Source organism: Schistocerca gregaria, chromosome 7, assembly GCF_023897955.1.
Source record: "Schistocerca gregaria isolate iqSchGreg1 chromosome 7, iqSchGreg1.2, whole genome shotgun sequence".
NCBI classification, from domain to species: Eukaryota; Metazoa; Arthropoda; class Insecta; order Orthoptera; family Acrididae; genus Schistocerca; species Schistocerca gregaria.
Genome location: NC_064926.1, coordinates 204,903,030 through 204,920,490, shown reverse-complemented (window position 1 = coordinate 204,920,490; position 17,461 = coordinate 204,903,030). Strand labels below are relative to the sequence as shown.

Here is a 17,461-nt window from a genome sequence, read left to right as displayed (position 1 = left end):
GTATTTCATACATACTAATTCTAGCTGGAACAAACAGAAGCTGCCTTTACCAATATCCCAGATCACTCTAATGTCAGAATAAAAATAAGTCAACAGTTAAAGAATTTCTGTTCATGATTTTTTAAATATTAAATGTACAGCCATACAAACAGTTTTAGTCCATTACAATCACTATAACTCTTATACATATACCTTTAGCTAAAATAAAGAGAATCTGCTCTTGATAATACCCCAGATCATGTTAACGTAACAACAGAAATAAGCCAACAGTTCATCTGAAGATTTGTTATTAATTTAAATATACAGGTCCTAGTCATACAGACAGCTGCATCTCATTGCAGATACAATAACTCTGTATTATTGATTCCTTGGGATTCATGTTAATGCCAAACATAATAATTACTATTAATAAAAATAATATAAAAAAAAAAAAATAAAAACTGCCTGTAATATATAAGTAGAAATAAGATATCAAATCACCTGAAATTTGTTCCTGTAGTAATTTATTTATTTATTTATTTTATCTTGTGCTCTCATGTTATCGCCATTCTGATTAAAATACTTGTCCTTATATCGACTTTAACACATGTAAAGAACAACACATTACATCTCTGTACAAAGTAGGGTTATTCCATATCTTTCTGTCAAGATCTTTGTTGCAAGCAACAGTTGTAAAGTGCATGCTGGATGCTGGAAAAGTGTCACTGTCAAAGTGTAAACTAATATAGTTTGTGTGAAAGTGTTCCGCACATCAAAATGGAGGCACACAGATCCAAAAAAAGACGCCTATACTGTCGCAGTAAGTAAAAACTAAATTTACATCCATATCGACAGATAAGCTATAGTCATGGTGGTACATTAAAGTGTGACCCATCTTTCTGCCATAGAACCAGCACCCAGCATTATGCTACTACCAGTAATGCTGTAACTTCCTGGATCCTACCAAAACCATCTGAAGATGAACTTGAAAAGATTCGAAAACGGGTTCATGGAATAAAGCATTACTATTCAAAAATGTGACTGGTTGCAGTTGTGTAAAACTTATTTACATTCAATATACAGTCACGGTTCTAAAAGATCCATAATGGATAAGCATAACATGTATAAAAATCGGACAAAAGTCCGAATGGTAATACATTGAAATAATATGATTTATAATCGATCGAAAGTGCTGTATATTTTTTAGATTCTGGATGTAACTTTATTTGGCAGTATCCCGCAGTCAAATCCATTGTGCCAAAAAATGTTGCCTTTTCAAATTTGGATAACAATTCATCAATATTAATCGGTCTGTCTCTTTCTGTCTCTATAGGTCTATTCAGTGTAAGAGTGTCTAACACTAATCGTACTCCCCCACTAGCTTTTCTCACCATGACCAGAGGATTATTCATTACGCTGGAACTTCGTTCTATAATATTGTTATCAATCATTTTGTTGATTTCATGCCTAACTGCTTCTTTCAAACTTACTTGTATTGGATACGGTTTGTAAAAGAATGGGGTGTCATATTTGATTTTGAGCTTACAGATGTAGTCGCTGATATTACCTGGACGATCGGAAAACACTACTTCATATCCCATTAGAATTTTATATAAATCTCGTCTCTGTTGTTCACTTAATATTAGGGATTCATTAACTTTGATGGAAGGTGAAAATATAAAAATGCAGTAAATGAAGCAGGCAAAAAGGAATACAAACGTCTCAAAAATAAGATCGACAGGAAGTGTAAAATGGCTAAGCAGGGATGGCTAGAGGACAAATGTAAGGAGGTAGAGGCTTATCTCACAAGGGGTAAGGTAGATACTGCCAGAGGAAAATTAAAGAGACCTTTGGCGAAAAGAGAACCACTTGCATGAATATCAAGAGCTCAGATGGAAACCCAGTTCTAAGCAAAGAGGGGAAAGCAGAAAGGTGGAAGGAGTATATAGAGGGTCTATACAAGGGCGATGTTCTTGAGGACAATATAATGGAAATGGAAGAGGAGGTAGATGAAGATGAAATAGGAGATATGATACTGTGTGAAGAGTTTGACAGAGCACTGAAAGACCTGAGTTGAAACAAGGCCCCCGGAATAGACAACATTCCATCAGAACTACTGACGGCCTTCGGAGAGCCATTCGTGACAGAACTCTACCATCTGGTGAGCAAGATGTATGAGACTGGCAAAAGTACCCCAGACTTCAAGAAGAATATAATAATTCCAATCCCAAAGAAAGCAGGTGTTGACAGATGTAGAAATTACCGAACTATCAGTTTAATAAGTCACAGCTGCAAAATACTAACATGAATTCTTTAGAGACGAATGGAAAAACTGGTAGAAGCAGAAGAAGATCAGTTTGGATTCCGTAGAAATATTGGAACATGTGAGGCAGTACTGACGCTATGACTTATCTTGGAAGCTAGATTAAGGAAATGCAAACCTACGTTTCTAGCATTTGTAGACTTAGAGAAAGCTTTTGACAATATTGACTGGAATAGTCTCTTTCAAATTCGGAAGGTGGCAGGGGTAAAATACAGAGAGCGAAAGGCTGTTTACAATTTGTACAGAAACCAGATGGCAGTTAAGAGTTGAGGAGCATTAAAGGGAAGCAGAGGTTGGGAAGGGAGTAAGACAGGGTTGTAGCTTCTCCGCGATACTATTTAATCTGTATATTGAGCAAGCAGTAAAGGAAACAAAAGAAAAGTTTGGAGTAGGCATTAAAATCCATGGAGAAGAAATAAAATCCTTGAAGTTTGCCGATGACATTGTAATTGTGTCAGAGACAGCAAAGGACTTGGAAAGGCAGTTGAACAGAATGGACAGTGTCTTGAAAGGAGGGTATAAGATGAACATCAACAAAAGCAAAACGAGGATAATGGAATGTAATCGAATTAAGTCGGGTGATTCTGAGGGAATTAGATTAGGAAATGACACACTTGAAGTAGTAAAGGAGTTTTGCTATTTGGGAAGCAAAATAACTGATGATGGTCGAAGTAGAGAGTATATAAAATGCAGATTGGCAATGGAAAGGAAAGTGTTTCTGAAGAAGAGAAATTTGTTAACATTGAGAATAGATTTAAGCGTCAGGAAGTCATTTCTGAAAATATTTGTATGGAATGCAGCCATGTATGGAAGTTAAACATGGACGATAAATAGTTTGGACAATAAGAGAATAGAAGCTTTCAAAATGTGGTGCTACACAAGAATGCTAAAGATTAGATGGGTAGATCACATAACTAATGAGGAGGTATTGAATAGAATTGGGGAGAAGAGGAGTTTGTGGCACAACTTGACTAGAAGAAGTGATCGGTTGGTAGGACATGTTCTGAGGCATCAAGGGATCACCAATTTAGTATTGGAGGGCAGCGTGGAGGGTAAAAATCATAGAGGAAGACCAACAGATGAATACACTAAGCAGATTCAGAAGGATGTAGGCTGCAATAGGTACTGAGAGATGAAGAAGCTTGCACGGGATAGAGTAGCATGGCGAGCTGCATCAAATCAGTCTCAGGACTGAAGATCACAACAACAACAACTACTACTACTACTACACCTTGTATATCAGTTCGATGTACGTATTGATCTACATTATCGATCTTGGTGACAGTCATGCTGTAGCTGTTAATCGCAGGCACTGACACTCCGTTGTTTGTTTACCAATGTAGTTGTATGTCACAAATGGTGTCCAACATCTACTATCCCCTTTACCAAAACAAAGAAGATTTTAATCAAAGTTTAAGATAACTTTAAACTCTAATAACCAATCTAAACCAAACAATACATTTCTATTACTATTTTCTACTATTAATAGTGTATGATGAAATAATATACTTCCAGTATGACAGTTCACTCGAGTTTCGTATTTTACAATTTTACTTCTCGTTCCTGTTATCCAGTTTATATATATTTCAGTCACTGGCAATAATGGTAAGTGCTGTTTATCCTGTATCAAGTTAAAGGATGCACTAGTTATGAGTGATACCTCACTTCTGAATCAATAAATATGTTAACCTCTGAAGTTTCCACTGTCCCTACTATTATAGGTTGTGGGTTATTAGTAACTAAGCTTGGTTCTTCAAGCAGTAACCATTCCTTTTTAGGTATTCTGTGTGTGAAATTAACAGACTTACAACAAACCAGGCCTCCTAGTGTATCTCCACGTCCTGGACCCCGGCCCTGGATCCAGATCGAACCATGTTTTCCTCATTACCACTCATTGCGGGTTGGTTACTGAGTCAAGATACCACATTACCATTCTGTGTTCTATTGTTACTCAGTACAAATTCCTGAAAGTTACTGGACCTAAATTTGAAGGTGGTTGCTTCTTTTGGTAATTGTCGTTACAATTTTTTTTATTGTATTGGTGCACTCTTGCTAGGTTAGCCTCACGTTTCTTGAAATTATTTCCAGTATTTCTTTTATAACTAGAATTTTCCTCTTGCTTTAAAGTTTCATCACGGTCCTTATTTATAGCATCTAGTTCATCAACTAAAGATAACAACTCTTCTACTGTTTTCCAGCCGCTACATAAGATATCTTTTGTTGCATAGATGGGTAATCGTCTAATTAAAATTTGTACCAAGCCTCCTTCTTCCATTGGCTTATCTAAATACTGAGGTCACAAAAATGCTTTTGGCCAGTGAGGCCTTCATCAAAATTAGATGACAAACACACACACACACACACACACACACACACACACACACACACACGCGTGACTGCAGTCTCAGGCCTCTGAGACCACATTCTTTTTGTTGTGCCTATCTGTGATTCAGTATCTTCACTATATGATGAGTAGCAACTTTCCCTTTCAAAATATTGTTACATTTAAACCTGGATTTTCCATTGTTCCAAAATTTATTTATGATTACTGTTGTCAGTCCTGTTTAAAATTGTGGTAATATATTTCACTTCATTATTTCAGCACTGAAGCCAATCATTCGCTTTACATAGGAGGCATATTGTTAACAACAATATAAATTTATTGTTGAGAGCAGTTGTTGAAGATTTGCCCATGCTTGATGTTAATGAGTCTGAGCCATTACTAAATTTATTGTGATTTATTTCTTCCTAACAATCTCCTGTTTTTCTGAATTTAAAAATTGATAGGCAGTTGGGAGGAAGCCTTGAAAGCTACATGCATGAAGGAGAACAATGTTGCCCCTCTTGCCAAACTGAATTACCATTCTTCCTTGATTTGTTTCATCTCTACACCCTTCTAGTGAACATGGCCAGAACTGTTCCTTGTTTCATCCAATCACATAATGTTATTGAAATTCTCCCATTTGATCTGCCTTAAAAGTTGGCATCTCCATGCATGTGTACCTTCTCTTTCCATGAACACTTTACAGCCACAGAAATATCTATAGTGAAAGCCCAGGTTGTGTAGAACTGCAAATAACAATGTCCAGCTGCCTGCAGAAAGATCTAGTTCCTTAAGGATGACCAGTAATTTGCAGTGTTCATTGTTCCTTTCTGCAGTAGTAAAAATTGTTTATGAACTTACAGCATGCTGCAAATGAAAAATAGGTCTGCAACTTGTCTTTTAATTGAAATAAATGGTGTTAGCTCAATTATAAGTTGCATTAAGAAGGTTTTTTTTAATTAAAATAAGCAAAGAATCCAAGTAGTTTTATATTTGTATCTCCTAAATCTGACATAATTCACATTGCAAATACAGACTTGTTAAGTACATCTTTGATATGCCCTTTCCAACTGAATTCATTATCAACTTGTAATTCCAGAAATTTAATCCTGTCACCAGCCTCTCTCTGCATGTCTTCATATGTTATGCACAGGCTGGAATGAAAACTCTTACAGGTTCTGAACTGCATGTAGTGGGTCAATTCAAAGTTTAAGGACAATGAATTAGCTTTAAACTATTTATTAATGTCAGCAAAAATTTCATTAGCAGCTGTTTCTAAATCTGTACTTGACTTGCTATTTTTTTGAAATCTTTGTGTCATCTGCAAACAAAATAAGCTTACCATATGGTAATGCAACAGACAAGAAGTCATCAATGTACGGAAGAAAAAGCAACGGACCCAAGATGGAACCTTGAGGAATACAACATGTAATTAATTCCCATTCAGATGAAGACTGATTGCTTACTCCACAAGTATTTTCCAGTGACACCCTTTGCTTCCCATTAGTTAGTTACGACACAAACCATTGTGGAGCACTGCCAGTGCCACCATGATTTCTAATTTACTTTAGAGAATACAGTGATTCACATAGTCAAAGATTTTTGAAAAGTCTCAGAAAATGCCAGTAGCCTCTAATTTGTTATCTGATGAGTTAAGTGCGTTCTCACTGTATGTGTAAATATCCTTCTCTATATTGGATCCCTTAAGGAACACAAATTGTGACTTGGACAGTATATTATTTGCTGTCAGATGTTTAAGAAGACACTTAAACAAAAACTTTTTCAAATATTTTTGGAAAAGCCAACAAAAGTGAAACTGCTAGATAGTTCGACAGTATCCCTTTATCCCCCTTCTTGTAAAGAGGCTTAACTTCAGCATATTTTAGCCAGACTGGAAATGTTCCACTGATAAGACAATGACTACACAAATAATGTAAGACAGAACTCAACTCACATGAACACTTGTTGATTAACTTTGTTGACATATTATCATAACCACTAGAATGCTTTAATTTTAAGGATTTTATGATGGATGCTACTTCTTTGGGAGAAAGGAATGTCATTTCCATTTTAATGAAGTCATTTTTTGAGACTGGTCTCTGGCATTGTTGAAAACTTAGCAAGCTTCCAGGTGAATCCTTTTTGAGCTAGAGTACCCTTTCACACATGTAATTACACACACACACACAGACACACACACACACACACACACACACACACACACACACACACACACGCACACAACCTGTACAGCTGCAGTGTGGGTGAATCAGCAGGACTTGCACATGGGCCTTCCACAAGGATGTGATGCATATAGCAAGGAGTTAAAAATGTGCATAGTGTAGATATGTAGCAGGATATTATGTAGGTTGGTTGGAGATTGCAATACCACTTTAAGAGTAGTGGGAAGGATTGTGGCTAGGATGTAGCTCATGTCCAGGCACAGTGATAGTAATGTTTTAAAACATTTCTCTTGAAGTACAGTGTTTCTTCTATTACTTTAAAATGAACACACAGTCACAACCGCAAGAACCTTTTTTAAGGTTACCGGTTTTGGTCTGTTTTAGACAATCTTCAGACCTCATAGCATGAGCAATTAGTGTTCATGGAGCCATAGCACTTGCTCCATTCACCACCATTGCCTACCATCATGGTATGAGATGGTCTAAAATGGATCAAAACCAGTAACTTAAAAGAGTAGTTCTTGCAGTTGTGACTGTTTATGTTCATTTTACAATGATAGTTGAAGTACTGTTGTAGGACATGGATCAGTTTGCTCTAATCTGTGCTGATGTTGGGTGATTGAGGGGATTGTTCCTTTGCAGATGGTTCTTGGGGGTAGTGGGAGGATAAGGGATTATGAGGAAATGTGTTCGTGTACTAGGTCAAGTTGGGGGGGGGGGGGGGGGGGAGGTTAATGCCTGTCTCTGAAAGCCTTGAGAACTTCAGCACTGCAGACATGCGATACACATGTGGCCAGACTATATGAGTACAGCTTTTTGATGTCGTAGGTAGGACAGCTTTGTGTGCTTGATATGGACAGAATTATAGGTGGACCTATCAGAGAGGTGGGAGATCAACACCCAGGAAGGTAGCACATTGGACTTAGGGGAACCAAGTGAAACAAAAGGGAAAGGAGGTGTTAAGGCTGTGGAGGAATGAGAATAAGGTGGCTTGGTTCTGGACCCAGCTTCTGAAGAGACACTCAATGAACATGAATCAGAATGTGATTTGGAGAGCCTAGGAAGGTTTCCTAGGGATATGTCATAAACAGATTGGCATAGGACGTTGCCCATGGCTGTGTGGTGAATTTGTTTATATGTCTTCATCTCAAAGGAAAAGTAGTTATGTGTGATGATGTAATTAGTTATAAGTTTGAGGAGTTGGGTTGCGGTCAGAAGGACTTTGGGAGAGATGTGTGTTTAGTAAGGCCCTGGGTATGAGCAGTGTTACTGCATATGGAGGTGGTATCAACAGTGGTCGGTACAAATACAGTTGGTAATGAGGTGAGTATGCTTGAGAGTCATCAGACCCTCGATTGTCGTGGTTACCACACCTGTGAGACCTAAAAGCCAGAACCCTGAAGGCACTGAACATCATCAGGTGCCCGAGTCACAGGTCTTGGGGAGTGGACAGGGCGTCTCCCCTTCAGTTTTATCAGGGCTTTGTTCGTTTGCAGCTGGACTATGGTTGCACAGTGTATGGGTCAGAAAGGCCCTTTTACTTGATTATTATTGACGCTGACCATGATGGGGCTGGCCACAGGTGCTTTATCGAACCAGTCCTATACCTAGCATCTGTGCTGAGGCAGGGGAACTGCCACTTGCCATCCGGTGCCAGCTCCTCATGGTGCATCAGGTGTGTAAGTTCCTTGCAGCTCCAACTTCATCCTCACACCATACTTTTGCTCATCCACCTCTTTCTACCAACTGTCCATGAGCCACAATGCCATTTGGAATCCATGTGCAGCGTGTGCTGGAGTCACTCGGTGTAGAGCTAGTATGACCCCCAAATCCAGGGTTTTAACCACCTGCCGTCCTGGTTATTGGAGAGGCCCAGAGTGATTTATGATTTGGTGCAGTACAGGAGAGACATTACTCCTGCTTTCGTTTTTAATGTGATATTCTATGATATTTTACCTGATTATCATGACCATGTAGCTGTTATTACGGATGGGTCCAAGCAGGGGAACCCTGTTGCTCGCTCTGTTGTTTTCCTGGATCGTGTCCTCCCAAGGTCAGACTGCCTCCAGAATTTACTGTCTTTGACGCAGAATTATATGCGATCTTGTGAGCACTGGAGCAGATGAGACATTCTCCTGGTGTTAGATTTCTCTTCTGCTCAGATTCTCTCTGCGCCCTTTACTCTCCAACATTTGTACCCAGCAAATACAGTAACCCAGAACATACAGAATGTGCTCCTACAACTACAGCGACCAGGGGAGCAGTTGTCTTTCTGCTGGTTACCTGGACACATTGGAATTGTGGGGAATAAAAGGGCAGATTGAGCAGCCAAGGAAGTGTGTTGTGATCCTCTGGTATTTCAGTGTGATATCCCCCAGTGTGCTATCACTTTGCTGTTGATGTACAAAGTCATGTGGCACTGAGAAGAAGAGTGGCTGGCAGTGACTGATAACAAGCTCTGTTCATCAAGCCCACAACTCGGCCATGGAGTACTCCTTCCAGCCACATTGGCAGGATGAGGTCCTTCTTAATCATCTTCGCACAGGCCACAGGCCTATGAAACATGGATTCTTACTGTGGCAAGAGGACCCACCAATGTGTGGTGCTTGTGGCGTGCAGATCACAGTGTGCCACATTTTATTGGAGTGCATTTAATTTGTCGACCAGCAGACTGTGGCAGATCTGCCGGTGGATCTTCCGTCTATTTTATGTTATGATCAAACGAATGTGGTTAGAGTTTTAGTTTTGTGAATTGTCCAATGTTTGTAACAATATTTGAGGGAGGATGTTCTTGTTGTGTCAAAGGGTGGCTGGCTCACCCTAGATTTTTGTAAGTGGTCAGCCAGTCACATTTTCCTGTGCTTTTCTTTTAGTTATTCTGTGTGTTGTTTTCTCTGTGTTTTAATTTCTTGATTAGCTCTCTTCCCTCCTAATTGGTTTTAGTGCAAGTGAGAGTTCATGTGATACGGAGTGACTGTGCCCATCAGATCCACACACACACACACACACACACACACACACACACACACACACACACACACGGATGCGAACACTCAAAGACACACATTTGTATTGCAGCTATACCATTCACGTAACTCGAGCATTTATTAGTGCAGCTACAACATGCTACTGTCTGGTGGCACAGACAAGAGTGGAGTGTTGCATGGAAATGACACAGACCACTGTTGTTTTTATGATGGAGTGTTAGTCTAAGCATGGTTTTGTGCAGTTTTAAGCATTCAAGGTCAAAGGTGCCCCTTGTTAGGATATAATCTAAATTAGGTGGTTTCTGTGGAACTGTTATTTCAGAGCCATGGGACACTGAATGAATAGTCGAGTCAAGATTTGGGTAAGATATATCCTTTTTATTTATTTTTGTTAAATCCTTTGACAGAAGTAGCAGTCACTTGTGTGACTTTTCTGTTTACGCCGTATCACAGCAATGCCAAAATGAAATGACATTTTCTTACCTTTAAACCACAAACAGAGATCTTCCCTGCATCTTCTGCACACTTTTCTGTGGAGTCCGTGCTTTGTTTTGATCTCCAGGTTTCAATTTGAAATACACAAAACAAACATTCTTCACAAACTCACTTATATTTCTTTGTTGAATTTTCACCAAAAGCATAACAGAAGCAATCAGGACAAATTATATGTGAACCACATTCCAGAAATAAAAACACAAGCACAATAGCGTTTGAATGCTGGATATAAACTGTGTGTGGCTAAGACTGCCAAAGAGATACTGAACCTATTTAGCTTGTTGAAACATGATCTAATCCAACACCAGGCTGTTTATATTTAGTCTTAGTACCACAGATAAACTGTCAAAACATGTTCACCAGCACTGTGTATATCACTCATTATAAATGAAGTAACCTGTTTCGCCACAAAAATGCAACCTTTCTCCCAACAGAAAAACTGCTTTACCCTCCTCTGCCGCCACTACCCTCTTCAAACATTAACAACATATTTTTTCATTATTGCCAAGTCCAGCTTTAATTGATAGAATTCATGTGAGAAGTTCAGTTTTAAGACCATTTTTTAATAACTGAAATACTAAATTTTAAGTTTATTAGGAATTTTATGCTGAAAACAAACAAAAAATTTAGTGAAACAAAAAAATTGATGTGATGGATTTGTTAAATTTATTTCATTTTTACCAACTTGAAACCTATTACAAGATGTACAAAATTCCTATAGTAACCAAGTAATACATAAAACTGATCCAAGTCACACAGATTTGGCTGAACAAGAAGCCCTCAGGACTCCGCAACATGCAGAACATGATACAAACTAGAATCACATAGAGAGGGTCAGTCAGCACTGCCCCACACATACATACGTGCTAGTCATCGGCAGACGCCACAGCAGGAGCCATGCCAAGCAAGCGCGTGCCTCCCACAGGCAGCCTCCAGTGGCTGGCCCACGCAGATACAGTTGGCAGTTAACTCAAACACGCATGCATGGTGACACCCCACTCAGGTGTACTCACTCTCACTAGTAGGAGGATACACCACATCTCTCCTTTGTGGACCCAGGCAATGGTGGAGATGCTGGTGGCCTGATGAGAGACACATCCATCAGATCTGGAGCAGCAGTAGCTGGTGCCAATGGAGGGGGTGGACCACTGTATCAGGCAAGCACCGGAGCATAGGGCCAGAGCTTGTGGGGATGCAGGCATGCCCAAGGGCAATGGGTCTGCACAGCACTTGATGAGTGCATCAGAGAGAAGGGTACCATTGCCATCCCTATGTAGTCATCAACAAGCAGGTCCCAGCATGGAGAAGACAGGATTGGACCCAACGGCGATGATGGCGGAGGCAGCCTGACCGTAACAGCAGGCTGCAGCAATGGACCCAAGGCTGGCGGCAGACCGGCACTGGGAAGTAGGGACACCAGAGTGTCGCATGGGGAAGAAGCAGCCAATGGGATGGGGGAACCTGCCCAGTAGGCAATGATGGGCTCAAGGTGGAGGCCGGCGGGGTTGGCTGCAGTGGCGTGGGGTCACACCTGCCAACTGATAGTTTTTGTCAGCGAGTGAGTGCACAATTGATCAAAGTGGGCTGCCACCAGGCTATCAATCATATGGACATCACAAAATTAACACTTGACAATGGCCAAGGAGTGCTTGGCCAAAAGCTCGTGTAGTTTTAACCAATTGACATGGTTGGAAACCCGAGAACATTTTATTCAATGTTATCGCCGCGAGACTGCATTCATACGTCACAAAAATGGTGTCCCCGGTGGCAGTCAACAGTGGCTGGTATCCACTTCGGCTGACAACCAAACCTATGCACCCACATTGGTCATCCTGGCATGAAGCAGCCAGACAAACCTGATGGTGGCAGATGCGGTGTAAGCTGCAAAAGGTGGAGTAGTGTGCATAGTTGCCAACCACGAAGCAAATTAACCAGGCTCCACTCCTCCATACATGTGAAGTGATATTGTTGTTGTTGTCTTCAGTCCTGAGACTGGTTTGATGCAGCTCTCCATGCTACTCTATCCTGTGCAAGCTGCTTCATCTCCCAGTACCTACTGCAACCTACATCCTTCTGAATCTGCTTAGTGTACTCATCTCTCGGTCTCCCTCTACGATTTTTACCCTCCACGCTGCCCTCCAATGCTAAATTTGTGATCCCTTGATGCCTCAAAACATGTCCTACCAACCGATCCCTTCTTCTAGTCAAGTTGTGCCACAAACTTCTCTTCTCCCCAATCCTATTCAATACCTCCTCATTAGTTACGTGCTCTATCCACCTTATCTTCAGTATTCTTCTGTAGCACCACATTTCGAAAGCTTCTATTCTCTTCTTGTCCAAACTAGTTATCGTCCATGTTTCACTTCCATACATGGCTACACTCCAAACAAATACTTTCAGAAACGACTTCCTGATACATAAATCTATATTCGATGTTAACAAATTTCTCTTCTTCAGAAACGCTTTCCTTGCCATTGCCAGTCTACATTTTATATCCTCTCTACTTCGACCATCATCAGTTATTTTGCAACCCAAATAGCAAAACTCCTTTACTACCTTAAGTGTCTCATTCCCTAATCTAATTCCCTCAGCATCACCCGATTTAATTTGACTACATTCCATTATCCTCGTTTTGCTTTTGTTAATGTTCATCTTATATCCTCCTTTCAAGACACTGTCCTTTCCGTTCAACTGCTCTTCCAAGTCCTTTGCCGTCTCTGACAGAATTAAAATGTCATCGGCGAACCTCAAAGTTTTTACTTCGTCTCCATGAATTTTAATACCTACTCCAAATTTTTCTTTTGTTTCCTTCACTGCTTGCTCAATATACAGATTGAATAACATCGGGGAGAGGCTACAACCCTGTCTCACTCCTTTCCCAACCACTGCTTCCCTTTCATGCCCCTCGACTCTTATGACTGCCATCTGGTTTCTGTACAAATTATAAATAGCCTTTCGCTCCCTGTATCTTACCCCTGCCACCTTTAGAATTTGAAAAAGAGTATTCCAGTCAACATTGTCAAAAGCTTTCTCTAATTCTACAAATGCTAGAAACGTAGGTTTGCCTTTTCTTAATCTTTCTTCTAAGATAAGTCGTAAGGTCAGTATTGCCTCCCGTGTTCCAACATTTCGACGGAATCCAAACTGATCCTCCCCGAGGTCTGCATCTACCAGTTTTTCCATTCATCTGTAAAGAATTCGCGTTAGTATTTTGCAGCCGTGGCTTATTAAACTGATAGTTCGGTAATTTTCACATCTGTCAGCACCTGCTTTCTTTGGGATTGGAATTATTATATTCTTCTTGAAGTCTGAGGGTATTTCGCCTGTTTCATACACGTGGTTCTCTTCTCTCCAAAGGTCTCTTTAATTTTCCTGTAGGCAGTATCTATCTTACCCCTAGTGAGATAAGCTTCTACATCCTTACATTTGTCCTCTAGCCATCCCTGTTTAGCCATTTTGCACTTCCTGTCGATCTCATTTTTGAGACGTTTGTATTCCTTTTTGCCTGCTTCATTTACTGCATTTTTATATTTTCTCCTTTCATCAATTAAATTCAATATTTCTTCTGTTACCCAAGGATTTCTAGCAGCCCTCGTCTTTGTACCTACTTTATCCTCTGCTGCCTTCACTACTACATCCCTCAGAGCTACCCATTCTTCTTCTACTGTATTTCTTTCCCCTATTCCTGTCAATTGTTCCCTTATGCTCTCCCTGAAACTCTGTACCACCTCTGGTTCTTTCAGTTTATCCAGGTCCCATCTCCTTAATTTCCCACATTTTTGCAGTTTCTTCAGTTTTAATCTACAGGTCATAACCAATAGATTGTGGTCGGAGTCCACATCTGCCCCTGGAAATGTCTTACAACTTAAAACCTGGTTCCTAAATCTCTGTCTTAACCATTATATAATCTATCTGATACCTTTTGGTATCTCCAGGGTTCTTCCACGTATACAACCTTCTTTCATGATTCTTAAACCAAGTGTTAGCTATGATTAAGTTGTGCTCTGTGCAAAATTCTACTAGGCGGCTTCCTCTTTCATTTCTTAGCCCCAATCCATATTCACCTACTATGTTTCCTTCTCTCCCTTTTCCTACACTCGAATTCCAGTCACCCATTACTATTAAATTTTCGTCTCCATTCACTATCTGAATAATTTCTTTTATTTCATCGTACATTTCTTCAATTTCTTCATCATCTGCATGTGATAGGTGCTCAGAAAAGAGAGAAGGGCATCATCCGTTGAAGAATACACAATAAAATTTTTCATTTGAGACTTGAAGGTATGCACTAGTTGTACAGCCCCACTATCTGTCTGAGGGTGGAATGACGGAACTGTAACACAACAAATGCCATGATAGGAAAAACAATAGAAAGTTGTGAGAAATGAACTGGGACCTGTTATTGGAAACTAAGATATAAGGCAGCCCCTCAATAGAAAAGAACCCTCAAAAGTGTATGAATTGTGACCTCAGTCAATGCCAATGCTCACTGGAGAATGTAAGAAAACTGAAGATTCATCCACAACCAAGAGCCAGTAGGAATTCAAGAAAGGACCCACAGAATATACATGAATACTTTCCCATGGCATGGTGCAGACGAGGGGAACAGAAATGCCCTGGAAGCCTCCTGTTGTTGGACACACTGCTCACAAGCTGCAACTAAATGTACAATTTTGCCGTCAAAGTCTGGTCAAAAAACATGTCTCCCAGCTAACAGTTTAGTGCACAAAATTCTCCAATAGCTCTGGTGGAGAAAGCAGAGAACCTTGTGCCGCAAGCAATGGGAATGACTACTGTTGGAGAGGGGTCTTTCATGGACAACAGCAAAACACAGTCAAAAACAGAAATGTGTTGTTGTTGTTGTTGTTGTTGTTGTTGTTATGGTCTTCAGTCTGATAAGTGTTTTGATGCTGCAGGTGTCCATGCTACTCTATCTTACGTGAGTGTCTTCATTTCTAAATAAATACTGCAACCTACATGTTTCTGAATCTGCTTACTGTCTTCATCTCTTAGTCCCCCTCTATGATTTTTACCACCCACACTTCCCTCCAATACTATTTTGGTGATCCCTTTATGTCTCAGAATGTATCCTGTCAACCACTCTCTTCTTTTGGTCAACGTGTGCCACAAGTTCCTTGTCTCTCCAATTCTACTCAGTACCTCCTCAATGGTTACATGATTAACCCATCTAATCGTTAGCATTTTTATGTAGTATGTTCTCCTTGCGCTGACAACACACTTGCGCTTACAGCGCAAGGTGTGGCTGCTCTGTTTGGTCAATGGATCTGAGAAGTACTGTATCATCACCATACTCCCCGTACTGAAGTCTTTGTGACTTTGATTTAATTCCGAAGATGAAGGAACCAGTTCGTGGAATTCACTTCAGAACTATTCCAAATATTCGACAGGCAGTAGACCGCTCCATTCGCACCATCAACAGAACAGGCTCACTGGTAACGGGTTCTACACAACACTGGTGACTACTTTGAAGGACAGTAACAGGTGCAAACATGTAACTCTTCTGTATTGGTTGTGAATAAATAGTTGCCACTATTTACGTTCCAACCCTCGTATTTTCCAATCATGATTTATTAAACTGATTGTTCGGTAATGTTCTGATCTGTCAACACCTACTTTCTTTGGAATTGGAATTATTATATTCTTCTTGAAGTGTAAGGTATTTCGCCTGTGGCTGTCTCCTACTTCTGTACACGATATGGAATAGTTTTGTCATGGCTGGTGTTCCCAAGACTATCAGTAGTTCTGATGGACCGAGCGAGGTGGCGCAGTGGTTAGCACACTGGACTCGTATTCGGGAGGACGACGGTTCAATCCTGTCTCCGGCCATCCTGATTTAGGTTTTCTGTGATTTCCCTACATCGCTTCAGGCAAATGCCGGGATGGTTCCTTTGAAAGGGCACGGCCGATTTCCTTCCCCAACCCGAGCTTGCGCTCCGTCTCTAATGACCTCGTTCTCGACGGGACGTTAAACACTAACCAGCACCACCACCACTTCTGATGGAATACCATCTGCTCCTGGGACCTTGTTTCGACTTAGATCTTTCAGAGCTTTGTCAAACTTTTCTCACAGTATATCATCTCCCATCTCATCTTCATCTACCTCCACTTTTGTTTCTATAATATTGCTTACAAGTTCATCTCCCTTTTATAGATCCTCTATATACTCCCACATTTCAATTTTCCCTTCTTTGCTTAGGACTGGTTTACCATCTGAGTTCTTGACATTCATACAGCTGCTTCTCCTTTCCCAAAAGGCCTGTGTAATTTTCCTCTAGGTGTTATCTATCTTTCCTCTAGAGAAATATGTTTATAAATCCTTACTTTTGTCCTCTAGCCAGTCCTGCTTAGCAATTTTGCACTGTCTGTCAATCTCATTTTCAAATGTTTGTATTCCCTGACCCCTGCTTCATTTGCTGCATTTTTTAAATTTTCTCCTTTCATCAGTTAAATTTAATCTCTCTTATCCAAAAATTTCTACTAGGTCTTGTCTTTTACCTATTTGATCCTCTGCTGCCTTCACTGTTTTATCTCTTAGTCACCCATTCATCTTCTACTGTATTCCTTTCCCCTGTTCTAGTTAACCATAAAGAAAAATAGTCGCACAGGGAATCTGAAGCCTGAACCGGTGGTTTATTTAGCCACTCTTGCTGCAAAGTGAATCATCTGGCAGAGAACCAGGTCAGCAGCTGCTATGCATGAGCTCATAATTGTGAATCCCTTGATTGTGGCCCAAGTTTGAATATCAAGATGGAAGCAAAGCAATTCTTCATTATCAAAGTTGGGATCAGGACCCACAGGAAGGCGGGACAAGATGTTAGCCTTGGCTGTTTAGACATAGGACAAAAATGAATTTTGTAATTGTAATAAGACAATAAAAGCACACATTATTGTAGGTTGTATGCTGCCTTGTCAGTGTGAGTGCCGAACAAGGAAACCAAGGGTCAGTAATAAGGTGAAACTTGAGAGCTGTTGGTATACCGGTGCACCACCGTGCCACACCATGGCTGTACTGTGAGGCGTTAGTCACAAGTATTTTGTGATGGTCTGGAGAGAATGTAGCTAAACAAGGAGCTGAGAGTGGTTTGGATTTCAACATTTGAAAAGCACATTTGCAATCCAGGCTTCAACAAGAAGGTATATCCTTGCATAA

General features: G+C 40.4%; 1 protein-coding gene across 1 annotated transcript in view; it reads left to right on the top strand.

Moving 5' to 3' along the window:
* The window catches only part of LOC126281597 (protein PTOV1 homolog), a 227,361-nt gene that overhangs the window by 183,841 nt on the left and 26,059 nt on the right, over nt 1-17,461 (top strand). The gene's annotated exons all lie outside the window — the stretch shown is intronic.